This window comes from Mesoplodon bidens (assembly GCF_964165515.1).
Source record: "Mesoplodon bidens genome assembly, chromosome: 16".
In the NCBI taxonomy this organism is placed as follows: domain Eukaryota; kingdom Metazoa; phylum Chordata; class Mammalia; order Artiodactyla; family Ziphiidae; genus Mesoplodon; species Mesoplodon bidens.
The window spans coordinates 6,842,578-6,854,201 of record NC_138173.1 but is presented as its reverse complement, the minus strand read 5'-3'; the positions used below and the strand labels follow the sequence as shown (position 1 = coordinate 6,854,201).

Below are 11,624 nucleotides of genomic sequence, written 5' to 3'. Positions count from 1 at the left end.
ACCCCAAATACTTAAAAATTTGTATTTATTATCCATTATTTTTCTCCCATCATGGACACATGGAAAATCATTCTATTTTGGCACACGGGGGTAACTGGAGGGCCTGCTTGAAGCTGGGGGTCATTGGTCTAGGGATTCCAAGGGTCCCAGGACCCAACCAACTCACCAGGTGCTGGCCCTCTCTGCCCTCCAGTCATCTGTTCACGCACACCTACTGGGAAGCTCCCATCCACTGGGTCTGTTCATGTGATATCGTTACCTCAGTCAATGGCTTGATTCCAAAGCTGACAAAGCAAGTGGCGTAACCTATAGTCTGAAAAGGTGGAGCAGTTTTGCTCAGGTTGTTGTTTTGTAGCTGATTTTATCTGCAAAGCCTTGAATACCACAGGCGATGTGTACTCACTAGCAGCTGATTAGCTGCTATTAGCTGGTCCTCAAGATGTTAATTGAGAGATACTGGATTGAAAATAAGAACAAGTGTTACTTGTTTATTAAGGTAGATAAAGCACAACTACCAGACCCTGAGACATTATTTTTAGGGTTCAGTATTACTTTTGAATACGAATATTAATATTAATTGCTTTTGGAAGAATGATATTTTCTCCCTATCCAACCAGCCACAAATTCTATTGAAGTAACTTATCCTAGCCTGGAGTGGGTATTTTCTGAAGCCATATAACAAGGAAAATATCAATAAATCCCCCAAATAGGTCATTGGCATTGTGCTATATCATTACACATTACATTACATGTGGGTATACTTATTTCCAAAACAAACAAAGATAAATTAGTTCTCTGTACCTTAGGTCAAATATTGCCTCTGTCACTCTTAGAATCCATCTCGGCCTTTTGAAATGACACTTTAGGTAAAAATGTTTGAGATGGATGTTTCTGGAAAATGAAATATGGCAGACTAAAAGTGATATTCCAGTCTTTGCAAAGTAGGGTTGATTTTCCCTCCCTTTGGTCTGGGTGGGCTCCGGGATTTGTCTGATTCGAAGTGATGCTCATTAAAAAATGCTGGGTTAGAAGAAATTTTGCTCTCATAGAAATCCTGCTTTCTGCGTACAACTGGTTAAGTTCATCTGTGAGCTTGGATATGCATAAACCCAACTGACTTCTGGAGAATTTTGTCTAGAGTTCAAAACTCAAACAGGAAAAAAAATACTCAGACTTTTCTGGCAAAGCTAGCAAAATGGGGAGAAAAGCAGGGATGGAGTTAACCTAAGCTAAATGTAAGTTAATTCATCCAAAGAAAGTTCAAATAATACTTAACTAAGGGCATAAGTGACTAATATGTTACATCTATATTTTATCTCTTTCCATTATGGTCACAATCCTCAAGAAATCTTGAAAGCATTCAAAAGTTGAAAGAATTTTCCAAGAACTGATCAACACGGATTTCCTGTTTGGGGAGAAATATGCAGGCTTCTGAGTCATCTTGTGATTATTATGATCATATGCTGAGAGGAGTTTGGGGGGTGACAATAAGATCATGACAGCTACCAAGAGAGTGACTTTATTTTTCATCAAATTCCAGATTATTTAAAAATAATCTGGAGCCCTTATGACATCAACAAATGTTAGAACAACTAAAAGGTATAATCCCTACTTTACAGGTAGTAATGAGCAAAGCAAGGAAGCCTTAAATCAACAGATGGTAGATGCAACATAAATTTATTATGTTGTATAACATTTTGCAGGAGGGAAGTGATTCGTCTAAGTTCTCACTGATGGTAAGTGGGGAATAAAGATTAGGATTCAGGTTATTGTCACCTTCTCTCCTCTAAGCCATGCTGCCTCTGTACACCACCCAGCTCCTGTGGAAACACGTAGGAGTCACAGACATTTGAGAAATACACAAATTCAAACACGTAATCCGGTGAGTCCATTGCCATGATGTTAATCTATGAAAACTTAATTGGAAAGCTGGTTCGAGCATCTGAATGAGATCAGGGGAGATGCTGTTTTTGTTGGCTGCTTAACCGAAGCACAAAGAAAGAAAGAACTTTCTCCACGCTCCAGCCTCCGGTTCACATCGGGTTCATCTTATATGGGCCACACACTAGGTACTACAAGTGTTTAAAAACACCTATCTCAAATAAAGCAGGAGGATGCACAGTTGTTTCTATTGAGATGGGTTCATTAATTTAGGATTATTTTCTTCTCTTGGTTTTGGTTCACCTTGACATGGCACACTTTTCAAAGCTTATAAATAACAAGTGGACACAAAGAGGTAAACTCATAACTATATCTCTGAAGGACAGAGAAATCACAGTAGAGGTGGAGCGTGCATTTGTGTGTAGGTTAGAAAGCTCAGAGGTGGCAAGCATTGGCCCTGAACTGTAAAACCTCCAAAATCAACAGGAGTCGGGAGGTTATAGATGGAGACTGCTCAACTCTGAACCCAAGAGCCAAGATCAAGGCCGTTTACTGATAACAGGAGACCTTGAACGGTATTTACTGAGGTCTTTTTTTTTAAGCACTACATCTCGTTGAGAACACTGAACCCAAACCGCACTTGCACGTAGCCTTGACCATTTGTGCACTCTGCTTCTTACGTTTACGCTGAGGTAGCCTCTATTCTTAGCTCTATGAACTCTAGGTAAATGGCATTAAAAAATAAATAAATAAACGGAGATACTATAGCCACACTTTCCTGAGAACCCAAACCATTATGTCATGATGGGGAGCACGCTCTTCCTGACCTCTAAGGAGGTCAAATCCAACTGAACAACCTGCCCACCGTTTTCTGCAGAGGACCTCCACAGGTTCAGCTGAGGGGCCAAGCTTAGGATGAGAGACAGAGAAGAGGTAACCGGCTCCACTAACTAGAGAGAGAATTTAGAGTTCCAGGGAGCACTGACCTCCAAACAGGGAGCATGTAGCTGGCCTGATGGCCTAAGCCTGGGGGTGCAGCATGGAACAAGGTGGCCAAAGAAAAAACCCCTAGGGATGACGGGGCAAGGAGTTTCAAAGATAGAAGTGTTGAGTGTTCGACTGAAGTTGTTTGTGCGGCTGTAATATTTCATTCTCCTTTCCCTGAAATCTCCTTTTATTAGTGTCAGCTGCCGAGAAAAGAAGGCCTTGTGTGGGGAGTTTTGTTTTTGCTGAGCTTTGCTTTCTGGGAGGTTTGGGTGGGTGAGGAGACCACTGTCTAATGTGACATCGGTGTCAACGTAGTACAGGACAGGAACCTCACGTGAGGGGCAGTGGGGTGACTGTTCATAAATCCAACTAGTTAAATGGAAGCAAGGAGCTTGGGGCAAGGGATTCTGACTTCTTGGACATGGAATGGAAGTTAGAGCCAATTTCCTCCAGAACTCAGAAGGAAGGGAAACCATAGCTACTACTGGGAGAAGTACTTTTTTGCCTGTATTTCTCTCTCTCTTTGGGAAGCGGGTAGTTAACAAATACGTAAGTATCTTGACACAACTTTTAATTTTCTCACCTTTGGGAGAGGTTAAGATTAAACTGTGCATTTAATTTTATAGATGAAGACATGAGAGCTCTGAGTCACTTTTCCAGGCCACTCAGGGATTAAACTGAGATCTGGCTCCAGGGCCATGTTTATTCCACCAGGCTACACGAAAGTGACAAGGACCCCTGGAACTGCTGGGAAGCATACTTACCCTGGGGGTGGGGAGGACCTCTGCTGACTTCTGCTCTAAAAGGCTCGTTGTCCATATATTAGTGACTCTGTTTATTGATCTGTATATTCAGATCCCTAAGGAGATAGGTAGGAGATTTAAAAGGAACAAATGACCTTTGCCCTATCATCATTTTCATTTTATCTTTCAACATCGGTTCTTCAACAGAGTCAGTCTTCTTGGGTGAATCTGTTCCAGAAAGTAGAAAGCTTCTGTTCTTTTTTACAGCAATTGTAGGAACTGGAAAGTACATATGATGAAAACATGGGAAAGAATTCATTACGTGCACATAAGGGACAAGTAGGCTGCAGTTAAACGTGAGAGTTCAATAAATTACTGGAAAAGCAAGAAAGCCAGTTAGATGCAAATAGTTACAGGTGAGATCAGATGCTAATCACAAGCAGCTGAAAAATGTGAGCATTACCAATCACAGTGAGGATTTAAGATCTAGTTTAGAAAGAGGAGGTTAAGGAAGACCTTAGCACAGCTGTTTCTGACAAGTGAGGGTGACAGAGGTCAGAGCGGGAACTGGAGAACTGGAGGGTGGACATGGAAGCAGCTCAGGGGTCAGCAGAGCACGTCAGGGGCAAACTTGGCTCAGACTCCACCGAAGAGCGAGATACAGGAGACATGGGGACATGCAGAGTGCAGGAACATGCAGGGAGAACAGGTGTTCTCCCTTTTATCTCTAATAGAGAGAGAGGGAGGGAGAGGCAAAGTGGGAGAGAGTAGAAGGGGAGGGAGGGAGGAAGGAGGGAGGAAGGGAGGGAGGAAGGAAGGGAGGAGGGAGGGAGGAAGGAGGGAGGGGGAGGGAGGAGGGAGGAAGGGGGAGGGAGGAAGGAGGGAGGGGGAGGGAGGAAGGAAGGAGGGAGGGGGAGGGAGGGAGGGAGGGAGTGTTATTTTAGGAAATAAACACTGAAGCAGATTATGAAGAGTCAAGAAGAAAAACAGATACTGTCCCAAGTGAAGACTGAGTCACAAAGTGACAACGTGGCACAGATTGTTGAATTTTTTAGTGACAAAAAACCTAAGAGAAGTGGATAACTATGTAATCAAAGTACTCAACAGCACAGAGATAACAAGGGATAATTTCACACTGAGTGCCCCTAGTACACAGAGATCGAAAGAATCACGAGTGGAAATAATGAAATCAAGTGAAAGTTTAAAACAGCAAGGAACAAAGAAAAGAGTTTTTAAAATGTAGAATAGAAGACAAACAGGTCAAGCGTCAGGAGGTTAATGGGAAAAGGACAGTAGTTGTTAAACTGTGAATATCTCATATAATTCCCATTACCTGTCAAAGGTAGGTATAGCATAGAGGTAACTAAGGCACACAGTTTAAATGCCTTGACCAGCTGGTAAATGAAGTCAGGGGTCAAACCCAGGCCTGTCTCCAAGCCAACACTGCACCACGATTGATTTTTTTTTTTTTGTATTAATGAGCATGAACATTTTTGGAAGATTTTACTTTAGCACACATTAAATATTTCCATCTATATGGCTAAAAACATTATCCCATTTCACAAAATTAATTACAATTTTCAATATACCTAGTGCACATTTCACAAGTTGTCCTCAAAATATGATGGTCTGGTCTATCCAAATCAGGATCCAGTCCCAGTTACAGCAGCCTAGTTGTATTCCTTACCTCTCCTTTAATCTAGAAGTCTTTTTCTTCATGACACTGATCTGTCCTGTAGAATGTTTCATCATCTGGGTTTGTCTGATTACTTCTCTGTGGCAGCTTTTAACTTATTCTTCTATGTACTTTCTTGTAAACTGAAAGTTACATCTGAAGGCTTGACAGATTCAACTTAAATGCTTTAGTTGAGAATACATCCCTAGTGATGTGTAGACACGTAGGCAGTCCACTTGGGGACGCACGGTACCTGGTTGTTCCACCATTAGAGCGGCCAAGTTTGGTCACCGAATTAGTGTGAAGATGGCCTTATTCTTCATATTGTACAACTTTAGCCTCCCTCCTCCTCCGTCGTACAGTTAAGACCTCGTCCTTGTCATGAGCGTGATCTTTTGTGATGTTAGTTGGGCAAAGCACGTACAAAATTCACTGCCCCATCCATCCCTCATCTAATAATTTTAATACCAACTGATCATCCTTGTCTGAGTCAGTGATTTCATTGGGGACTGCAAAATGATGATTTTACATTTCTGTTTGTCACCATCTACCTCTCCTAGCTGGTATTCTTTAAGCCAGCTTTCCCTTATCAACTAGGGCTACTGGTTTCGAGAAATAAAGGTTTTCTTGGAAAGGCAGAATAAAGGCATAAAGTTTTCAAAGTAAGGGGTTGGTTTAATGGCTACCTCCATTGGTGACAAACTGGTTTTAGTGACTCATTGATAATCACGAATGACTTATGGATTTTCATGGACCCAGTGAAGTTCAGTTAACTATGATCTTGATAATTTGGCTCAAATGGTGTCAAATAGACCGGTGAGAACTACATCAACTTGGCTTTTGTGCCCTTTTGACATGACCCCATTGGTCTTTGAAAGCTTCTTTACTTTTAGTCCCCAGATAATCTGGGCTCACCTTGTATTTCCCTTTCCCTAACCTGGAGTCAACCACTTCTTCAAAGGGCTCTGGCTATTTTTAGTCGGGAATAACATGAGAGACCAAAACTTGGGCTAGAAATGGTAAGCAGTGCCCCCCTCCACCCCTCAACTGCACTGTAATCGCATGGCAAATCTTTTCTAACAGCTTTATACTTATTGTAAATTTTTTCACATCATTATTTTACTAGACATTTTTCAAAAGACTGAATAGTGTCCTATGAAGGAACCATAATTTTTGTTGAATAGGTCTGTGCCGTTAGATTCTAAAATAATTTTTTTTTAAAGGCTGTTAAAGATTAGGCCCAGGAAAATTGTACTGGCCTGCAAAGTTTTCACTGTCTTTAACCTGTTGCTTAATGTTATCCTTTACCAAGCTATTCCACAAATATTATTAGACTAAAATGTTTTTAATAAGAATTCTCAAATTCTCTTACCAGTAGACAGTCCCAGAAAAGCAATCCAAAAGGAAGAGAATAAACAACACGTTATATTTTCTCTGGATTTACTTGTTGGTTTCCGTTTTTGGCATCACTTGTCCATCTTTACTTCCGTCGTAACATCTGTAGGCATGTTATGTTGGTTAGTGCTTAATTTTGTGGAAAAGAATCAGAATTAAGAACTGAAGGACGGTGTTCTGATCTCCTGGTTCTGGAGATGAGAAAATTGGGACTCACAGAGTTGGTGGTGGAGGCGTGATGAGGAATTTAGGATGTCCACCTCTATGCCAATTCTCTCCATTTTCATTTACAATTCTGCTACTCACGTCTCTGCTAGTGGCCTTGAGGATTGTGAACGTGCACACACAGTTTTGTAAGAGGGAAAGGCAAAGATCAAAATAGAATTTACCATGGTGAGAGCTGGTGACTGCAGATAAAAAAGGATGAAGAATTGAAATCAGAGTAATCAGAATTTAGCTATAGGAAACAGGAGGGGATATGGCGTGGGTAAAAAAACCCCCACAAAACAACCAAAAAACAGAAACCCCAAAAAACCAAAAAAAAAAAAAAAAACCAACACAGTAAAAGAGTTAAGAAGTCAGTTTATGGCAGTGCATTAAAACAGAGAATGTCTTATCAAGATTTGAGACCTTAGTGGGGCATTTTAAATGCTTTCCAGGGAGAACTGGTAAGACACCAGTGATGGACATCTGGGCCATGTGTAATGGGCAGTATTGCACTGAAAAACCCAAGGCCCAATACATTGAAACTAGCAATATTTTTACGATTCAACATTGTTACATTTCTAAAGATGCTAATTATATTTAGCCAAGTATTCCTTATCTATACTGCAAAAGGTCAGAAAAAAGCAGTGCTAAATGATATTGGCGTAATTCCTAGTTTTTATTTTAACAACTAACCTTCATCCTCTCTTTATTTTATTAAAATATCAAATCACTATGTTGTACACCTGAAACTAATATAATAGTTTAAGGCAACTATACGTCAGTAAATAAACCAACAGACCAACCAGCTGAGGGAAAGATAATGATGAGATTCTTTTACAAGGCCCGCACGCCGTCTGGTGGAGGAATAAGTAGCCAACATCTCGCACACAGATGCCCTAATGTTACCTTCTCAGAGGCAACTAAAAGTCTTGTTTTACTATCAGCAACACCTTGATCTTTGTAAAGGTTAACAGGGCCTGTAGCCTTAAACATTTATTGCCAGATGATGACATATGAAAATTTTTTTTTCTTCGCTCACTCGACCCCATGTGGCTCCTCTCCATACATATGTATTGGTGGGAAGAAATGCAGTTCTTTCTCCTCTGACATCCTGGGCTGTTAATTTTAAGATTGGAGTCACCTCGTGAAAGAAGTTAAATTGTAATCAACAACAGCATTTTTGAAATCGTTAAATGCTGCCAGGCAATGTCACCTGCTGTAGCAAACGTTGTCTCTCTGCCCCCACTCCCCCATGTTTTGGTACATTAAAATTTTGAAGGGCCTGCATTAAGAACTTTTCAGAGTTCTAAGTTTATTAATCTTTTTGGCTTTCTTTCAAGATATTCTGGCTTATAGTTGTATAAGAATACTAGATTCTTGTACTAGATCAATGCAAAAAAGAATTTGATATTTATATCTCCAGTTTAAAATAAAGACATAATATTCTTTTAGAAAGTGTCAGACCCTTTCAAATAGTTTGCTTTTTCTGTTACATCAGTCTTGATGTAATAAAATTGCTAGGAAGACGGCAAACACTGAGGGAAAATATAACAAAACATTGAAGTGGTTTAGAGTACTCCACACAAGAGTTAAATGGAACCAAAATTACCAAATCATCATAAATTAACATTTCACCTGAGGATGTTTCTGGTGGTGAAACTAAGAGTTACCTTATTAGCTGAATATCCTTTACAATATTACTTCATATGCTGAAAATTACTTAAAGTGCTGAATACTCACACTTTTGCATACGCTTAAATGCAATTATTTAGGTAAAATCTTAGCCTCGATTGGACAACCATCCATTTAAAAGTGGAGTTAGGGGACCTATTTGTAGGTATAAAACAAAAACTTGTCATAAAATAATATAAAAACCTCTAGAAATGCAAACATATCTTACAATTCTATTTTCATTAACAGATTAAGGGAGATCCTCTTATCTTAAAAAATAATTTAGAGGAAGAAAAAATAGTTTGTGAATCGCCCCGTGCTCCTTTGCACCTGGGGAGATGAGATCAGATGAGCTGTGTGCCACACACTCACCGAGGCACGGGTGTGAGTTGGAATCAAATCTAGCCTTTTTGTTGTTTTCATTACATCTAAAACCAAAGGTTTAAGATGCCTGTGGATACCATTCCTTGTTAAAAGTCATGTCTTATTTCCAGGACTGCACATAGAGAACCTACTTCACTTACCATTATAAGCTTTAGTGCCATTTCTCATGTCAAATAGAAATACTTAAGATTTTGTACTTATGTTAAAAAAGAGAAACATGCAAATTAAATAAGTACTGGTTGAGTATTTTAACCTACATAAAAGGGTGCTATTCAGGAATATCAAAATTAAGAGAATTTTATAACGTCATTCTTTCTGAGAAATAATTTCAAGAAGAACATTGAAACTCATACATGTTTGCAGAGATCATCCTTTTCTGTTTATAAAAGTTATTTGGAAATCTGTAACTCCAGGTCATTTCTGCCTTCTTTGCTTGCGTGGAAGATTGGGTAATAGGGTTAATTTGGAGAACAAGAACAATATATAATGACTAGTGAGTTTTCTTTATCAGTTCAGCCAAATTGAGAGCGTAGCCAAAGTCAACATCTCCACAAACTAGCTTGATTTCAAAGGCACGAGCAATGTGCGGTTATGGCCTTTAGTGTCATCTGAGTTTCTGCAGCTTTTCAGTTAACAAGAGTGTTGCCATATATCTTAGCACATTCCCAACTTACTGTGATTAAATCAGCTCTCGCATTTTGGGGTATCAGTATTAAAGTAACAAATGAGGATGGGGTATTACATTCAAAAATAAAATATCAAGGGCTAAACATTTTAAATAAATTATGTGATATTAATAAATTAAATAGCTATTATAAGACTAGCAATATTTTAACTCTGACATGAAGATCAAATCTACAAGAACAACCGTACTTAGAGTAAGCAAATAGAACAGAGCCCACGGAGATTGGGATTGACATATATACACAAATATATATGAAATGGATAACTAATAAGAACCTGCTGTATAAAAAAATAAACAAAATAAAATTCAAAAAAAAATATTGGTGATGTGGCCACAAGGCCATCTTTGTTCCTTTGACTTGCCCCGAGTAACAGCTAGTAGTGGCCTTCCATGGTCCCATGTTATTTTTTTCCTAGGAAAAACTCACCTTCAAGAACATTTAAAAGGATTGTTTATATTTATATTCTCCTTCCTGAAAAAGTTGCAGAACGTCTTTAACCGTAGTCAATTTCATTTTAAGGGGGGTTATTTTCTCCATTCCTTTGTAACTCAGAATGCCAAAATGTAAGTCCTTTCACTGCTAATTATTAAAATATAAATATGAATTGATTAAAAATATAGTGGTGATAGTGGACATCTTTCTAGTATATGTCATTAAAAAATGCTGGCTTTTGGGTTGAAATACATTTTATCATATTAAAGAAGTAACCATCAAAAAAAAATAATAATAACTGAGCCCACTGAGGGGTTTCTACCAGGTCTTTATAGAGCAGTGTTCTTCCTTATCTCTAAACTAGAATCACAGCCCCTGCTACTGGCTTTCAGACAATCCCAGGCATCTCACCTCCGGCAGGCTTCTCAGGAGCACATTCTTCAGCCCTCTTCACCCCAATTCTACCTGGGGAAACGCCCGGACCCCTGCTCACAGATACAGGTGCTCCCACTCTCGGGATGAGTCGAGGCCCCCACCTCTAGATCCACTTTTCTCCTTCTCCTTCCTTTAAACCCAAACAAAATATATAGATGTTTTCTGTCACCAGTATCGACTCTATTGGCGCTATTCGGAATCTCCTTTTTAAAACGAATGCATATATTCTTCCAACGTTCAGAGGGTCCCAATCTTAATTCACTGATTTGTTACTTATGGACCACTTACTGAGGGACTCCTAGGTCCAGGTTATTGTTTTAGGCTCTAAGGACACAGCAGTAGGTTAAAAACCAGCCCTGCTCTCACAAACTCACATTCTGAGAATCTGGGGTGATAAAGTTAATTCATTTAGGGAGACCCATGGAATAATGGAGGCCGTCCTAGGGGCTTGCCCATGCCACAGACCTAAAACTCAACCAGCCTGATTTCTAGGAAACACCTGACAAGGAATCCTAACACCCACCAATCACAATCCTCCAATTCAGCTTTAGTGAGCTCACCTCACCCTAGAAAATGGGCCCTGCCAGCCTCATAGGAAGCCCCCCGCCTCATAGCCAGTCAGGCCCTGTGTCCAGGTTGCCTCTTCTGGGCTCTGTGAACTCACTCCTGCCCCCAAACCTCCCTCACTGCTTGTAGGGCTCTGTACTCCCGAATCCATGGATTGTTTTCTCTTGGATAAAGGACATCAAACTCATCACCAAATTGTTTTAGTTGTATAATTGTCAGGGGGAGCAGGAAAAAGCGCCCGAACGTTAGGAGGTAGGGATAAAATCAAATAAATGGACAAGGAAACGCTGGTATTGCGAATGCTATAGTAAACAGGGTAGTGGGGCTGAGAGTTGTGGACAGGGAGGATTTTAGACCAAAGCATGAGTGGGGCTGGGGAGTGAGGGGCTCTCTGGAGAAATCACATCCAGGCTGGGGTCACAGTGACACTGACCGCAAGTGACATGCTGCCCGCCAAATACAGGATACAGGATTCGTGTTAAAGAATGGAAAGTCAGATTAGTTTGAATAGCCGTAGAACACCTTTGTACACACTGTTTCAAACAGTAACATTTGGGACTT

The 11,624-nt window shown here is 40.0% G+C and overlaps 1 protein-coding gene and 1 long non-coding RNA gene across 2 annotated transcripts in view; both read right to left on the bottom strand.

The window, feature by feature from the left end:
- Positions 1-1,394: 1,394 nt before the first annotated feature.
- LOC308630107 lies at positions 1,395-7,369 on the bottom strand. Its single transcript, XR_014017759.1, has 4 exons — positions 6,899-7,369; positions 6,659-6,784; positions 3,633-3,727; positions 1,395-1,820 (listed from the first exon to the last, which is right to left on the bottom strand). It is a non-coding gene; the product is annotated as an uncharacterized lncRNA (long non-coding RNA).
- A 3,235-nt stretch (positions 7,370-10,604) lies between these two features.
- The window catches only part of UBXN2B (UBX domain protein 2B), a 34,348-nt gene continuing 33,328 nt past the window's right edge, over positions 10,605-11,624 (bottom strand). Inside the window, exon 10 of the transcript XR_014017775.1 lies at positions 10,605-10,626. The gene's annotated coding sequence lies outside the window, so the exon portion shown is untranslated. The remainder of the gene's footprint in view (positions 10,627-11,624) is intronic.